At 39.1% G+C, this 15,127-nt stretch overlaps 1 pseudogene; it reads left to right on the top strand.

Moving 5' to 3' along the window:
• Positions 1-635: 635 nt before the first annotated feature.
• On the top strand, positions 636-1,024 carry LOC140522918 (SNARE-associated protein Snapin pseudogene; annotated as a pseudogene).
• The last annotated feature ends 14,103 nt before the right edge of the window (positions 1,025-15,127 follow it).

The raw sequence follows: 15,127 nt of genomic DNA, 5'->3' as shown, positions 1-15,127 counted from the left end.
ACAAAATTAATGTGTTTAGTATGATAAAGGAAGCAGTAAACCGAGGGGAAAATAACTTTAAATCAAATATCTCTAATAAGATTTTCATATCTAAGACACTTAGACAGGAAATAGAAATATTTCAAACCAAAAGGCAGTCCCCAAAAGATAAGTGGCCAAACAATGTCAGAAGAAGAATTGAAAAACCTTAGCATGAAAGAAAAATGCTTCAAATCATGAACAATACATAGGTTATTCTCTTCAAAGTCAATTTATGGGTGTGCCTCATTACATATAATCTTGAATTTTTTAATGTCAGTTTCCATAATAACTATCCTCTGCATATGGTCACATACAAAAGACCTGGGTTCAAATCTTGGCTCTGCCACTTGTGGAACCTTGAAAGTACATCACCTAACTTCTCTGGCTCTGATTTTCCTCGTCAACAAAATAAGGATATTGGACTACTTGAACTTCAAGTTTTCTAGATTTGTATCTACGATGTCTAACTGCTTTAATGCCATCTACAAGGAATCTGTTTTGTTTTTTTTTAATTGGTTTCTGCACAACAAATACTACATAACTGTAGCTTTCCCTGCTTTATGCCTTTTAAAAAATATATTAACCAGGGGTTCCAGTCTCGCTGAGCTCAGGAGATGGCGGGGGCTAGCTCCGCAGCAGTGTCGGGGGCCAGTACATGGATGGCCAAACCCTCTGGTCGGATCTTTTGCTGGAGTTCCTGCGGGCCGTCGTACAGCAGCCGGACTCTGCAAGTGCATGCGGTTCCGGGAGAGTCAGGTGGAGCTGCGGGGAACAGACTGACAACTTGGCCACCGAACTCTGCAGAATCAGCGAAGACCAGAAGGTGACCTTAGACCTGGATCCCTACGTGAAGAAGCTCCTCAATGCCAGGAGACGGGTGGTCTTGGTTAACAACATCTTACAGAATACTCAGGAACGGTTGAGTGTTAGCAAGAGCAAGGCAGTTCGTCGGCAAGCCATGCTAGAGTCAGGGGGCTACCCTTCTGGTTCCCCAAACAACTAATGCTTCTAAGAACCATGAATCCTGCTCTCTACCTGCCTTGCTTCAGCTTTAGACTTCAACTGTGACTCTAGAAGACACTGAATCTATACCGACTTGGAAGCAAAAGGAGTATTTAAACAGCTGCTTTGTCATTTGCGTTCTGAGCACTTGGAGCTAGATTAACCAGTTTCGATTGGGACCCCCAAAGTAGCCCCTTGCCTAGATTCAAGTTGGGAAAAGTTCCAGGAGAATCAGTTCTTCAGTGTTCTTGTTTTTAAAGAGCCGTTTATAAATCCTGCAGTCTTATAAAGGGGAAAGCTGCAGACTCCAGATCCACCCTGGGTGGCATTGTTCCTGCTAGGTGCTAAGTTGCATGTCCCTGGACAGCTTCCCTCACTTCTACTTTTTCCTATGCTTGTACTGAAGATTTGAGGGGGAAGGATCTTGGTGAGGAGGCCTTGCCTATCTGCTCTTCTGTTGGTTGCACTAGCTTTTAGCTGTCACAGCAGCATTCCTATTAACTGTACAATTCAATAAGTGTCAGAGTATTAATGCTGTAATCCTGTATTTAGGGCAATTCCAGGATGATAAGTAGGTGGGTACTAGATTCTCAAGCTTTTGAAGATATTAATTTTCTGTGCCTCTTCCTCTGGAGTCAGTCAAATTCCCAGTCAGGACTATACTCTTGCCTGGAGAGGGGGGACTGAGGAGAATAGGGGAGTGTTATAATCGATTAGAATCTTTTCTTTCCCCAAGCCATAATTTGGCAAGAAATTTAAAAAGCAAACATCAAAACCAAGTAAAAAGAGAAATTCCAAGGTTGTTAGCTGCAGGAAGGAAAAGAAAAGACTCTTAGAAGGAAACCCTTTTAATAGTTTCTAAATAAAAAAACCCACAACTTTAAGACACTAAATATATGTATATATTTATATATTATTATATGTATATATATATAAATCTATATTAATCACAGGGGCATTAAAGGTAGTTATCTCTTTATTTCTTTCAAGGACTCCTCATTAAAATATATGCATGTGAAATATCCTTGTCAGAGGCTTTTAAGACGGTACTTTGCTCTATTGATAAAATATATATATATACACATATATATATATATATTTTAAATTCATTGAACAATAAGCACAGTCTTTTTTGGATTATCTACGTCTAGAATGAGTATTTTTGAAAACCTAACTGTTCTCTTTGAATACCTTCATCTATGATGCCTGTGATAAATGTGTAGGTAATTCTCACAAAATTGTGTAGGATAATAAATGTTGATTGAAAAATCTGTAGTTATTCCTTGTTTATAAACACCATTTTGGTAATCATAGAGTCTGAAATTCTTTTCAAATGGTTGGTCTCTTTTCTTTTTCAGATATTTTAAGAATGAATTTCTGAATTCCATCACAAAGTGTTTCTTCCATCATGGGCCTTCTCTCTGTATATTTAGTTAAGTTTACTTGTCTTTTTTTTTTTTAAAATTTATTTCCGTTAGTGTTTTTTATTCTTCCTCATTTGGCACAGCATGCCAGGGACTGTGATATTGCCAAAAGTGATAATTCAACTCTCAGTGATGGAAAATAGCATTTCTTATGGAAATTTTGACAGATTTTTAAATTTTTCATCCATTTATTTCTTTCTGTTTTTATAAATAAAACTTCTGTGATAATCTGTATTTATTGGATATCTCACTGAAATATCTAAAAGTTTCTTTTTCCTTACATTGCTTCCCAGTATTTAATGAAGTGAGGTTGTGCACAATCTTCTACCATCCTTCTTTGTAAGTTGTTACAAACATTATAAATAATGCTGCCTTTGACTGCAGTGTCTCTCTACTGGGGAAGGATCTCAAACTGCTTAAGATAGTTTCTATGCTTTTTCACTATCACTGTGGTGATTTCTTCTTAAGAAATGGTAATAGAGGGGGGCAGAGTAAAAACATGGACTTTCTGGAGTGCTGACCCCAAGCCCAGCCAAATACCTTTAAAAATGCCTCAAAACAAATTCTGGAACTGCAGAACCCACAGAATGATGGAGTGAAGCAAATCTCCAGCCCAAGACAGCCTGGAAGGTCATTGAGAAGTGTTCATCTTGCAACACAGCAGGCAGGGCACAGTCCAGCATGGAGTGCCCTGGCACAGGCAGAACCTGAACAGGCCTTGGGGAGACTGCATTTCTCACACCTGTGGCAGTTTTCAGGCTTCAGGACTAGAAAATGCTGAGGACAAATTGGAAGGTCAATGGAAAAAGCCTGTGGGACCAATGTGAGAGAGTGGAGTGGTCCAATCCCAGCCCCAGGGTGGCAGAAGGGGAAGGGGACAGAAGAAATGGCAGAAGCCACAGCAGCAGCAGGGGCAGACGCAGTGACTGTTTCTGAAGCTCTAGGCCTACAGATTGTGGGGGATCAAGCGGCTGACAGTAGCCGCCTCCCCCCCCCCCCCCCCCCACTGGAAACAGAGAGCTACCTTGACAAAGAGCTCAAAAGTTAAGTAAATGTCTGGGAAAATGAGAAAAAACTGGAAAAAGAATCAGACTATATAATTTTACTTTGGTGACAAGGAAAATCAAAACATGCAAACAGAAGACAACAAAATCAAAGCTCCTTCATCCAAAGCCTCCAAGAAAAATATGAATTGGTATCAGGCCAGGGAAGAGTTCAAAAAGGATTTTGAAAATCAAGTAAGAGAAGTAGATCAAAATATTGGGAAAAGAAATGAGAGTGATGTAAGAAAATTATGAAAAACGAGTCAACTGATTATTAAAGGAGACCCAAAAAAATGCTTAAGAAAGTAACACTGTAAAAAATAGACTAACCCAAATGACAAAAGAGATCCAAAAAGCCAATGAGGAGAAAAATGCCCTATAAAGCAGAATTGGCCAGATAGAAAAGGAGGTCCAAAAACTCACTGAAGAAAATAATTTCTTAAAGATTAGAATGGAGCAGATGTAAGCTAATGACTTTATGAAAAATCAAGAAATTATGAAACAAAGCCAAAGGAATGAAAAAATAGCCAAAAATATAACAGTGAAATGTCTCATTGGAAAAACAATTGACCTGGAAAATAGATCCAGGAGAGACAATTTAAAAATTATGGGACTACTTGAAAACCATGATCAAAAAAGAGCCTAGACATCATCTTTCATGAAATTATCAAGGAAGACTGCTCTGATATTCTAGGACCAGAGGGTAAAATAAATATTGAAAGAATCCATCAATCACCTCTGGAAAGAGATCCCAAAAGGAAAACTCCTAGGACTATTGTAGCCAGATTCCAGAATTCCCAGGTCAAGGAGAAAATATTGCAAGCAACCAGAAAGAAACAATTTGGAAATACAATCAGGATAACGCAAGATCTAGATGCTTCTACATTAAGCAATCACAGGGCTTGGAATACGATATTCCAGAAGTCAAAGGAACTAGGATTAAAACCAAGAATCACCTACCCAGTAAAACTGAGTATAATACTTCAGGGGAAAAATGGTCATTCAATGAAATAGAGGACTTTCAAACATTCTTGATGAGAAGACCAGAGCTGAATAGAAAATTTGATTTACAAGCACATTGAATCAAGGAAGTATGAAAAGGTAAACAGGAAAAAAAAATCCTAATCCTTACTGGGATGACTACATGTAGCCAGGGTGGAATGCCTGCAAGTTCCCTGGCCTTGGGCTGCCATGTTACATGGGTTACCAAGGATCAGAATCAAGCATAGCCTATGCTAGTCTTTTGGTACCCTATGGCCTTTCCACAAAGAGCTTACACCAGATGATAGAATTCAATTCCCACATCAGCTCTGCTGGCAAGTAAAATTTTTGCCAGTGAGATTCAAACTACTTTTTTTTTTTTTTTGGCTGTAGATATTTGGGAATAAAACAATACATACAAAATATGCATACTACAAGGTTGGTGTGGTATAGAAAGAGAAATAGATTTGGGATAAGTTGAACTTGGTTTAAATCATGGTTCTGCCACTTTCTAGATATATAACCATTGATGACATAAAGCTTTACCTCTCTAAACTTCAGTTAAATAAAATAAAAATTAAATAAACTTCAGTTCCATAAAATGGGGATAAAAGATAGACATTACCTTCCACTAAGAGGAAAGTACTTCATAAAACTTAAGGTACTATAGAATGTGAGCTATCATTATCAAAGTCAAGTGCAGATATAGTGGCAATCACAAACTCAGATTCATGGAGATGATGTAAGATAAATAAGTATTTTCAATGTCTCCCTGTGTACTGGCTCATTCCCTGCTGCCTACAAATATGCTTATGTCTCCCCTATCCTGAAAAATCTCTCACTTCATCCTTCCATTCCCACTAACTATCATTGTACAACTATTCTGCTTTTTGTCACTGAAGTCTTTAAAAATTCTATATACAATTTGGCATCTACTTTCTCTTCTCTCACTCTCTTTTTAACCATTTACAATCCAGTTGTTGACTTTATGATTCCACTAAAAACTGCTTTCACCAAAGTCATCAATGATGTCAAATCCAATAGCTTTTCTCAATTCTCATTCTCCTTCCTTTACATTTCTACATCCTTTGACACTATTGGTCACAATCTCCTCCTTGATACTCTCTCCTCTTTAGATTTTCAGTACACCAATCTCTCCTGGTTCTCCTCCTATCTATTTGACCACTCCTTCTCTGTCTCATGTACTAGATCCTCTTGTAAACAATCCACACACCACAATCCACAAATCACACAATCTGACTGTATATGTCCCACAGGGTTTTGTTTTGGGTTTTCTTCTTTTCTCCCTCTATATTACTTCACTTGATGATCTCATCAGTTGCAGTGGATTTAATTACCATTTCTATGCTGATGATTCTCAAATCTACCTATCCTGCTGCAAACTCTCTGCTGATCTCCAGTCTTACATCTCCAACTGCCTCTCAGACATCTGTATTGATAATGCATTTTTGCTTATTGTTATTATAATTTTGCTTTTTAATAGGAAGATCTTTCTTGTCCATTAATAGGCTCATGTGATCTGTTTGAGTTACATGGAAACCTGAGTCACATAAGTCTGTGATGGGAGGAACTTGCTGAACAGGTGGAAGAGGAAGGCTAGAGCAGAGCTGAGAGAAAATTGATCAGAGAAGTCAGAACCCAGGGAGTGAAAGAAAGCAGGCAGCTGGCTAGTGTGAGTGGGACAGCTTGTTTGTGATTTTATTTAAGGGAGCCTGTTTGTGATTTGTTTAATGGAGCTGGTTTGTTGGAAGCCTAGCAGGGGGAAAGCTTGGGGCTGGTGTTGCCCCCTGCATTGTTATTGTGTATAGATTTCTTTGTTGCTATGATGGAATCTGCTTTCTGATGTTTCAATAAATGTTTTGGTTCTGTCTTCCATATGGAGAATCTGTTATATTTCACGATTCAGAACTGTGCCAGCATATTCATGGCCATGGTAGGAGAGGTAAATATTGCTTTGGTGCTACAACATCTCCAACATGATGTCCAGAAGACATCTTGAATTCAATATGTCTAACAATGGAGCCCATTATCTTTCCCTCTAAATACTCCCACCCTCCTACCTTTCTTATTTCTGTAACATCCTTCCAGTCCTTCAGGTTTACAAGCTAGGAGTCATCCTCGATTCCTCACTCCCCCTCATCTATTAAGTTACTGAGGCCTGTCAGTTTTGCCTTTCCAGCACCTTTTCATTGTATTCCCTTCTTTCCTCTCCTCTCTGCTTAATAAATATTCATTTAATTGAATATATAGTTTTGTTTGTTTGCATATATTTGTTGTCTCCTGGATTAGATTATGAGCTCCTTGAGAGCAAGGACTGTCTTGTGCCTCTTCTTGTATCTTCAGTGCTTAGAACATTGTTTGGTACATAGTAGATGCTTAACAAATGTTTATTGTTTGATTGATCAATAAGACAAAAGAATTATAGAGTTCCACTAACATTGTTCAGCCTACAGCTATTTTTACCCTACTCATCTTTTCCCTCCCCAAATTTCTGATCCACAATGCTTTGTTCCTATTCCCCTGCTCCTTCACCCCTTCCAGACCATGAGGTCCAAGGTCTAGGTTCCTGTTTACCCTCCAATTTTGGTCACATGCAAACTGAAAAGCTACTAACTAGAAAGATAAGCCCATGTTCCAGGTCTCCATGTTCGCACTTCACTTTTCCTGTTTTTCCAGACAAATTGGAAGAGATATGAACAATGCTACTAAAGCCAAACTATGCTAGAGGTTGCAAAATGTTGCTTCCTGTGAAGAATTAAGGTTTAATTAGCTAAAAAGGAAGTGAACATAGGAATGATAAGTGAAAGTTGGTCACTGTCTCTCTGATGAGATTACCCTCAGTACCTCTGAACTTTATTATCCAAACAATGAGTCCATGGCGTGACTTGGAGCCTCCAGTAATCTTATACTCATTATTCCTCATGTAAATTTGTAAAGAGGCTGTCAGCTATTGCAGTGGCTTTGTACTAAGGATAGGAAAACCTCAAAAAGGTCTGTGATTTGGAGAAAGTTCAGATATGTTTCCAAAATTTGGCTGCTTGTCCAAAGCTTATCCGAACTATCTGAACTTTTTAAGACTTCAAAATTGGCCTAGAAATTTCTGGCACTTTCCCATTGGACCTGGCTTTGAACTACATAAGGACAGCCTTTTACATAGCTTTTTGGCACCTCTGATTCTGTTCTTGCTTGGAAGCTGGAAGTAAAAAAAGAATTATCAAAGAAAAATTTATTTCAGTTTTCACAGCCTCAGAAAAAACTTTGGTAAAGAAAACAAGTACATTTGGGATGTCTAACTTGTTTTGCCAATCTTTGTAATAATAATTTAAGCCAATTTTATGTTTCAGGTATAGGTTAAATGTTGGCTAATATCCACAGAAGGAAAGAATGAAGAACAATGTTGTGAACTGGTCTTTTATTTGTATGTTAATTACCAAATCCATGTATGTAATATACAAAATTTACATATGGATAAGATTGTTTGAGCCAGTCACAGAATTCTGTTTTAATTCGAGTTATATGTAAAAGAGAAGCAGTATAGCTTAGCAAAAAATGAGTTATCCTCAGAGCCATCATGACTTGGGTTCAAGACCCAGCTGTGACATGCACTGGCTGTGTGACCCTGGATAAGTCATTTAACCTCTCAATACTCAGTTGTTTAACCTGTAAGATTATAAATTGCAGAGATGATGCTGATTTCCAGTGGAAGAGGGAATTTCCTCACCAAGGAATTCTCTAAATCAATGAAATCACAGATCTAATCCTTATCCTATAATCTAAAAATGATACCATACAATTCCAGAAATATTTATGTAATGTCTACATGCAAGCCATGTGCCACTGTAGGATTTGATCACTTCCTTCACAGTGTCTCCATTGCTGCTCTCTGGGGTCATTAATTAGTCTTTATCTGCAGGGTCACTTGTTCCCCAAAAGAGTGGGAATGCACCAACTATTTATTTAGTTAGTTTTCTGTTTGTTTTGTGATATATACCCAGTCATCTGTACCCAACCAAGTAGTTAATGGAATTCTTTGACATTTAAAAGTCTCTGTTTTTAAATATTTTGTCTGTTATTTGTCTCAGCTTAATTTTTAATCTATTATGTTCAGAAAATTCATTTTAATTCCTATCATCCATTGGCATCTGAAAATTATTCCCAGAGCATCCACTTACAATAATGCTACTAAGAAGATGTTTGATGTCACCCACCTCTGTACCTATACTGTGACCCATCATGCCCCCCAAATGCGATGCAAATCACAGGAGTTAATTTACAAAGTGAGAGAGAGACAGAGGGGGGAGAGACAAAGGGAGACAGAGACAGAAATACAGAGACAGATAAAGACAGAGACAAAAGGATAAAGACAGGCAGAGAGAGAGACAGAGATTCAGTCTTAAAATTCCAGGGTTCTCTACAGAGAATTCTAAGAAGGAGACATTTCATCTTTGCCTCTAATTTTTATATTTCCTTCATTGCTTATATGAACTTCTTTACTTCCTGGTTCCCATTAGTTCTCAGAATGTTCTCAGAGCTAGAATGACTTGTACTCCCTAGTCATATGATGTTACTTAATAGGGTAAAATGAGAGTGAGTCACTTATCCAATCACTTCATCTCAGAAGGTTGTATAGTAAGAATTTCCTCACCTATACATTGACTGTATAGGTGCTATATGAGTACAAAGGAGGGAAAAGATGCCAGAGATATCTTAGTGCTGGCTCAGACTCAGTAATAGGGTTATAGAAAACTTTGGCATACATGTGTATGAAAATATAAAGAAGATATGATATTCTCAAAGGTCAATGAAAGATAAATCTGACTTTAAAATAAAGAAAATAGAAGAGAGTCCAACAAGTATATGCTTCAAATCTCAAGGTTTTCAGAGAAAATGTAAAGAAAGCAAAAAGCCAAAAAGGAAAGAATTTGATGTGCTATACAAAAAGTTTCAAAAACTAAAAGATATGAATAACAAGGGCAAGAGTGGGAGTGGGAGGGTGTGCAAGAATATGAAAATGATGATGAGGCATCATATTTCTCTATGAAAATGCCCATTTCCAATGGGTATTCATAAACAGTATTGGGAGTAGAAAGGATCTTAGAGCATATACAGGCCAAGCTCCTCAAGTTAAAGGTGAGGAAATTGAGGCTCAGAGAAGGGAAATTCTTTGAAGTCATACTGCTAATAAGTGATAGAGACAAGACAAGACTACAGGTCCAGACAATTTCCACTACCGCCATGGACCCATAGATGAGTTCTCCCTCTCTACTCCTAACTCATAAAAGTATGTTTGAATATGTTTTTGTTTTTAAATGTTACTGCTGGAGTAAATGGAGTCATTTATATGGAAAAGGATTGGCGCTTGGCATTTTTTCATAGCTGTATTATTCCTAGAGTAGAACAAAGGCATCAGGTAGATGAACAAATAAGTTATCATCTAGTATTCCAAAAATATGAAAAGATGGAAATGAAAAATATAAAGAATATATAAAAATGTAAGAAATAAAGAATATAAAAATGCAAACAAATAAACTATAAAGAATATTTTATACATAATGTACATTTTGTGCCCTAGAAAATACGTTTCTTTTTTGGTGGTCCAAGTATGTGATTTCTTCCATGAAGAAAACTCCTTCCACAGGATAAAGAGGGGAGGTGAGAGGAAACCATGAAGTTTACTCTCATCACATTCCACTAAAGGAAGGAATAAAATGCACACTCATTTTGGTATGAAAACCTATCTTACAATACAGGAAAGTGGGGGATAAGGGGATAAGCGGGGGGGGGGGGGCGATGATGGAAGGGAGGGCATGGGGAGGACAGAGCAATTTGAGGTCGACACTCATGGGGAGGGACAGGATCAAAAGAGAGAATAGAAGTAATGGAGGACAGGATAGGATGGAGGGAAATATAGTTAGTCTTATACAACATGACTATTATGGAAGTCATTTGCAAAACTACACAGATTTGGCCTATATTGAATTGCTTGCCTTCCAAAGGGAAGGGGTGGGGAGGGAGGGATGAAGAGAAGTTGGAACTCAAAGTTTTAGGAACAACTGTCGAGTACTGTTCTTGCCACTAGGAAATAAGAAATACAGGTAAAGGGGTATAGAAAGTTATCTGGCCCTACATGACAAAAGAGAAGATGGAGACAAGGGCAGAGGGGGATGATAGAAGAGAGAGCAGATTGGTGATAAGGGCAATTAGAACGCTCAGTGTTTTGGGGTGGAGGGAGGGGAGAAAAGGGGAGAAAATTTGGAACCCAAAATTTTGTGAAAATGAATGAAAAAAGTTAAATAAATAAAAAATAAAAATAAAAAATAAAAAAAAAAGAAAGAAAAGAAAACTCCTTTCATCCATACAGATCAGCAGCTCATCTATAACTTGTAGTTTTGGAGAGTTGCTTTTAGTGCTGGGAATCTGTGTGATGTGCCAGTGGTCACACTACTCCTACATAGGTGTCAGAGGCATGCCCATGTCATGCCAGCCAAGGACCATTAAACATCTTCTATATGCCAAGTGCTCTACTAAGTGTGAGGGATATAAAAAAACAAAAAACTCCTTCATGTTTAGAAGCTCACAGTTTAATTGGAGTGTTAATATGCAAACAATAGAGTACAAACAAGATATATATGTACGTGTGTGTACATATATATGTGTATATATATATATATATCAGATGTGTGTGTGAGAGAGACAGAAAAAGAGACAGGGACAGAGACACAGAGAGAAAGGGAGTGACAGAGAGAGACACACAGAGAGAAAGAGACATAATTTAGGATAGTTTCTGAAAGAAGGTACTAAGATTCGGGAAGACTGGGAAAGGTTTCTGGCAGAAGGTGAAACTTTAGTAGAGATCTGGAGGAAGCCAGGGAAGCTACGAGGTGGAAATGAGGAGCAAGAAAATTCCAGGAATGAGGGATAGTGTGTGAACATGATCAGAACTGGTGATAGATGTATGAGGTGTAGCAAAGCAGGCCAGTGTCACTGAATCAAAGAACATGACAAAAGGAGATAAAAAGAAGATTGAGAATGTAAAAAGAAGTAAGATTAAGGATTTTAAAACCCCAAAAGATGATTTTATATTTCGTAATGGAGGTAATAAGGAGCCAATTTATTAAATAGGGGAGTGACATAGACCTTTATGAAGACTAGTTTGACAGTTTTGTGAAGAATGAATTGGCATAGGGAGATATTTGAGGGAGAACAAGCAACAGAGTATCATATTGTAAAAGCCCAGGCATAGGGTGACAATGTCCTGAATCAGGGAAGTGGTAATGTCTCAGAGGAGAGAAGACATCATACATGAGAGATGTACCCAAGGCCTGGCAGAGGAGGGAGAGAGCGCTGGACCATGAGTGATAGTTATTTCCGTATGGTCACACAGCTATCTCCGTTGTTTAGAAGACTGATTTGGAAATCAATAAATCAGTATTCTAGTATTGCCTCTGTCATAAATTAAATATGTGGTTTGGGGGCAGACAGATTCACTTCTTTGTCTCTCAATGTCCACATCTATAGAACTATTTCCAGATCGCAATGCTAGAAATCAATGGAACTTTGTAGACCATCTGGTCTAACATCCCTCTCCCCTCACCCCCAGACCTCATCATCCATACACATACTTTACAGATGAGAAACTGAAGTCCAAAGAAATATCACAACTTATCCAATGTTACTGAGTCAGAACTTAAACTCAGGTCTTTTTGCTGTAAGTCCCAGGTCACTTCACTGTAAGCTTTTCTACTATACCTCTAGTAGCATGACTTCTAGATCAATCAGTCAATCAATCAACAAAATCTATACATATTAATATGTCTGCAAAATATACACAAAAACGAGTACAAAGATGTCTGGAGAGGGAAAGATGGAGGACTCTAGCAGTTGGGGGAAAGAGAATGGGTATAGAGAATTGAAGGGCATTCTAGTAACCTGAAAGAACTAGCACACTTCCTTGTCAGATCATATCAGTCACTGCCAGTAAACCAGGGGTTAAGTTAAGGTGATATCCTGGAGGAGCAGTTCTATAAGTGTCATGGACTAAGGGAAGGGGAGAGAGGGGCAGGGAGAACCTGAGCCAGTGACAGGTGGGGAACTGCAAACACCATTCAGAGCCCAGTTGGGGACGGAAGGTTCCTGGAGGTTTTCTGATGCAATTCTTGTCACAGAAGAGTTCTAGAGTCAGAAGGAAACTATGGAAAGTAGAGTCAGTAGGAGCAGGAATCAGGAATGTCAGCAGAAAACTAATGAATGACCAAGAAGAAATTCTATTATGGACAAACAACACATTTCAGAAAAGGGGTGGGGTGATGGCTACCTGCCAGGCCTAGAGGCCTGAGGGCTACCCGAGTCTTACCTTACCTGTCCCAGGTCTTCGGTTGGCCAAACCGGATAAACGTATGAGAGAAGAGACTTTCCGGAGTCGAACAAGGGTTAGGCTTTATTCAGGGTCCTGGTTACATGTGCAGGGGGAGCTCTTCCTTAGGAGGGAGAGAGAAATCTCCCAAGGAGGCAAAGATCTTACAGTAAGAGATTGGAAGCAGAAGTGTAAGTGGGGAGAGAGGGGGAGGGGAGAGCGAAGAGAGGAAAAACGGAGCCTTCTGTCCTGTCAGGGCCCCTCCGCGCTAAGAGCGGCTTCAGGCTTTCCTGACCCTAATTAAGCTCTCCGGCCGTGTAGTTTGTACCTGAATACCGTGCCTGTTAGATAACAATAGGTGTGCCCAGATCCGGGACAGTCTCGAGGGCAGGGATGCTCCTCCCATCACGTTTCTCACGGGAAGAGGCAGAAATACACGAGATAGCTTGGTCTCACTCCTCGATTCCCTGGTGTTTCATGGGGGACCTCATGAGAACTCTAAGATTTAGAAGTTCCCACCTTTACCCGCCCGAGACTGTCCACATGGAATTGAGCTTCCATCCCCAACAGCTATCCATTGCAATTTGAAAAACCAGAATCAGATGGAGTATCGGTAAATCAAAGTCCAAGACAAGGCACAATGAAGCATGAAGTCAAGTGTGCAATTGCTGACAAAGAGATGTCTGACTCTATCTTCTTTGGAAGCACTGGAATTAAAAGGATTTAAAAATGGCAGACCAAATAGAGTCTTACACTAAGCATCTAACCTGTCATCAACCAATTAATTGTCAAGCATTTATCAAGGACCTGTTATGTGCCAGGCCCCGTGCTAGGCACTGGAGATAGAAAGACAAAAAGAAAAAGCATACAGTACCTGCCTTAAAAGAACATATTCTATTAAACTCACATTCATTACACAGTCAAGTAACTAGGAAACATATGCATGGTAGAATAACATAATTTGGAAGGCGAAACATTAGCAGTAGGGTGACAAGAAAAAGCCTCACTTGAATTGAGCTTTGAAGGAAACCAGGGATTTAAAGAGGCAGCGATGAGACTGGAGAATATTGCAGACATGAGAGCACAGTCTGGATAAAAGCGTGGAGACAAGAGATGGATAAGGGAAAGCAGTATGCCATTTTGTTATGAGAGAAAGCTGTATATAAAAAAGCCTAGAAAGATACATTGGAGCCAGATTGCCAAGAGTTTTAAACGCCAGAGGGATTTATTTTTTTTCCCTAAAGGTAATGGGATCCATTAAAAGTTTTAGAGCTAGATTGTGATATGACCAGTTACTCACAAGTCAACAAGCATTTATTTAGTCCCTACAATGTTTAAGGCATTGTGCTAAGCACTGTAAGAACTGTGTTTTCCAAATACCATTTTGGCTGCTCTGCAGAGGATAGACTAAAGAGAGGACAGAATTTAGGGCAGGGTGTCCAAGTAAGAGGTTATTGCAATAATCCAGGCAAGAAGTGATGAGGGCCTGAATTAGGGTTACAGCATTTGGGGGGGGGGTGTGGTGTGGTGTAGATAATTTAGCACTGTATTTCCTAGTTTAAAACTTTTGAGTTCATTTTTGTACATCTTCAAACTGAAGAAAAATGGGTTAGATATGTTGGCTCTTTCACATTATCTGATTTGGCCATAGCTTGTATTTCCACAGTTGCATCCATGTTTATTATTCATATCAATGAAGAAGGAACCAAGCTATACACTTTCAACTACACTTCCCACTCCTTGACCCTGACTCAGAAAACCTTTCCCCTTCACTCCTGCATGGCCTGAGGAGGGCCAGAATCCAGATGAAAAATGAACTAGACTTCTTATCAGATGGAGGAAAAAACCTTTTCCCAACACATCCCCAACAACTTGGTGTAGACCATTTAGAATTAGCCTCCAAAAGCCCCTCAAAATGAATTTACTGTGTGGTCTTCCTTAAAAGTAGTAAATCAAGCATTGCTCCTCTCCGGGTGCCTTTTAACTGCAGGGAGGATTGGGTGGTTATTGACAAATGACAAAATTGTGTGTTGACTGGTACATCATGCTTGCTCCGGGCTTGGGTCCAAATGGCTTTCATTGAGCAAACTCAATGGAGCCTAATATTTCATTTATAACCATCACTTTTCCCTGCTGCATTATCCAGGTTCTAAGCACTTGCAACCATGGAGAAAGCCTGCTTCTCTGGCACTGGGCAAAATGGTCAGGCATATCAAATGAGCTCCCTAGCCCTTAATTGACAATGGCAACAAGTCGTACACAATCACTTGTGAAATTCTCAT

Source organism: Notamacropus eugenii, chromosome 2, assembly GCF_028372415.1.
Source record: "Notamacropus eugenii isolate mMacEug1 chromosome 2, mMacEug1.pri_v2, whole genome shotgun sequence".
NCBI lineage: Eukaryota > Metazoa > Chordata > Mammalia > Diprotodontia > Macropodidae > Notamacropus > Notamacropus eugenii.
This window is presented reverse-complemented; position numbering and strand designations above follow the sequence as displayed.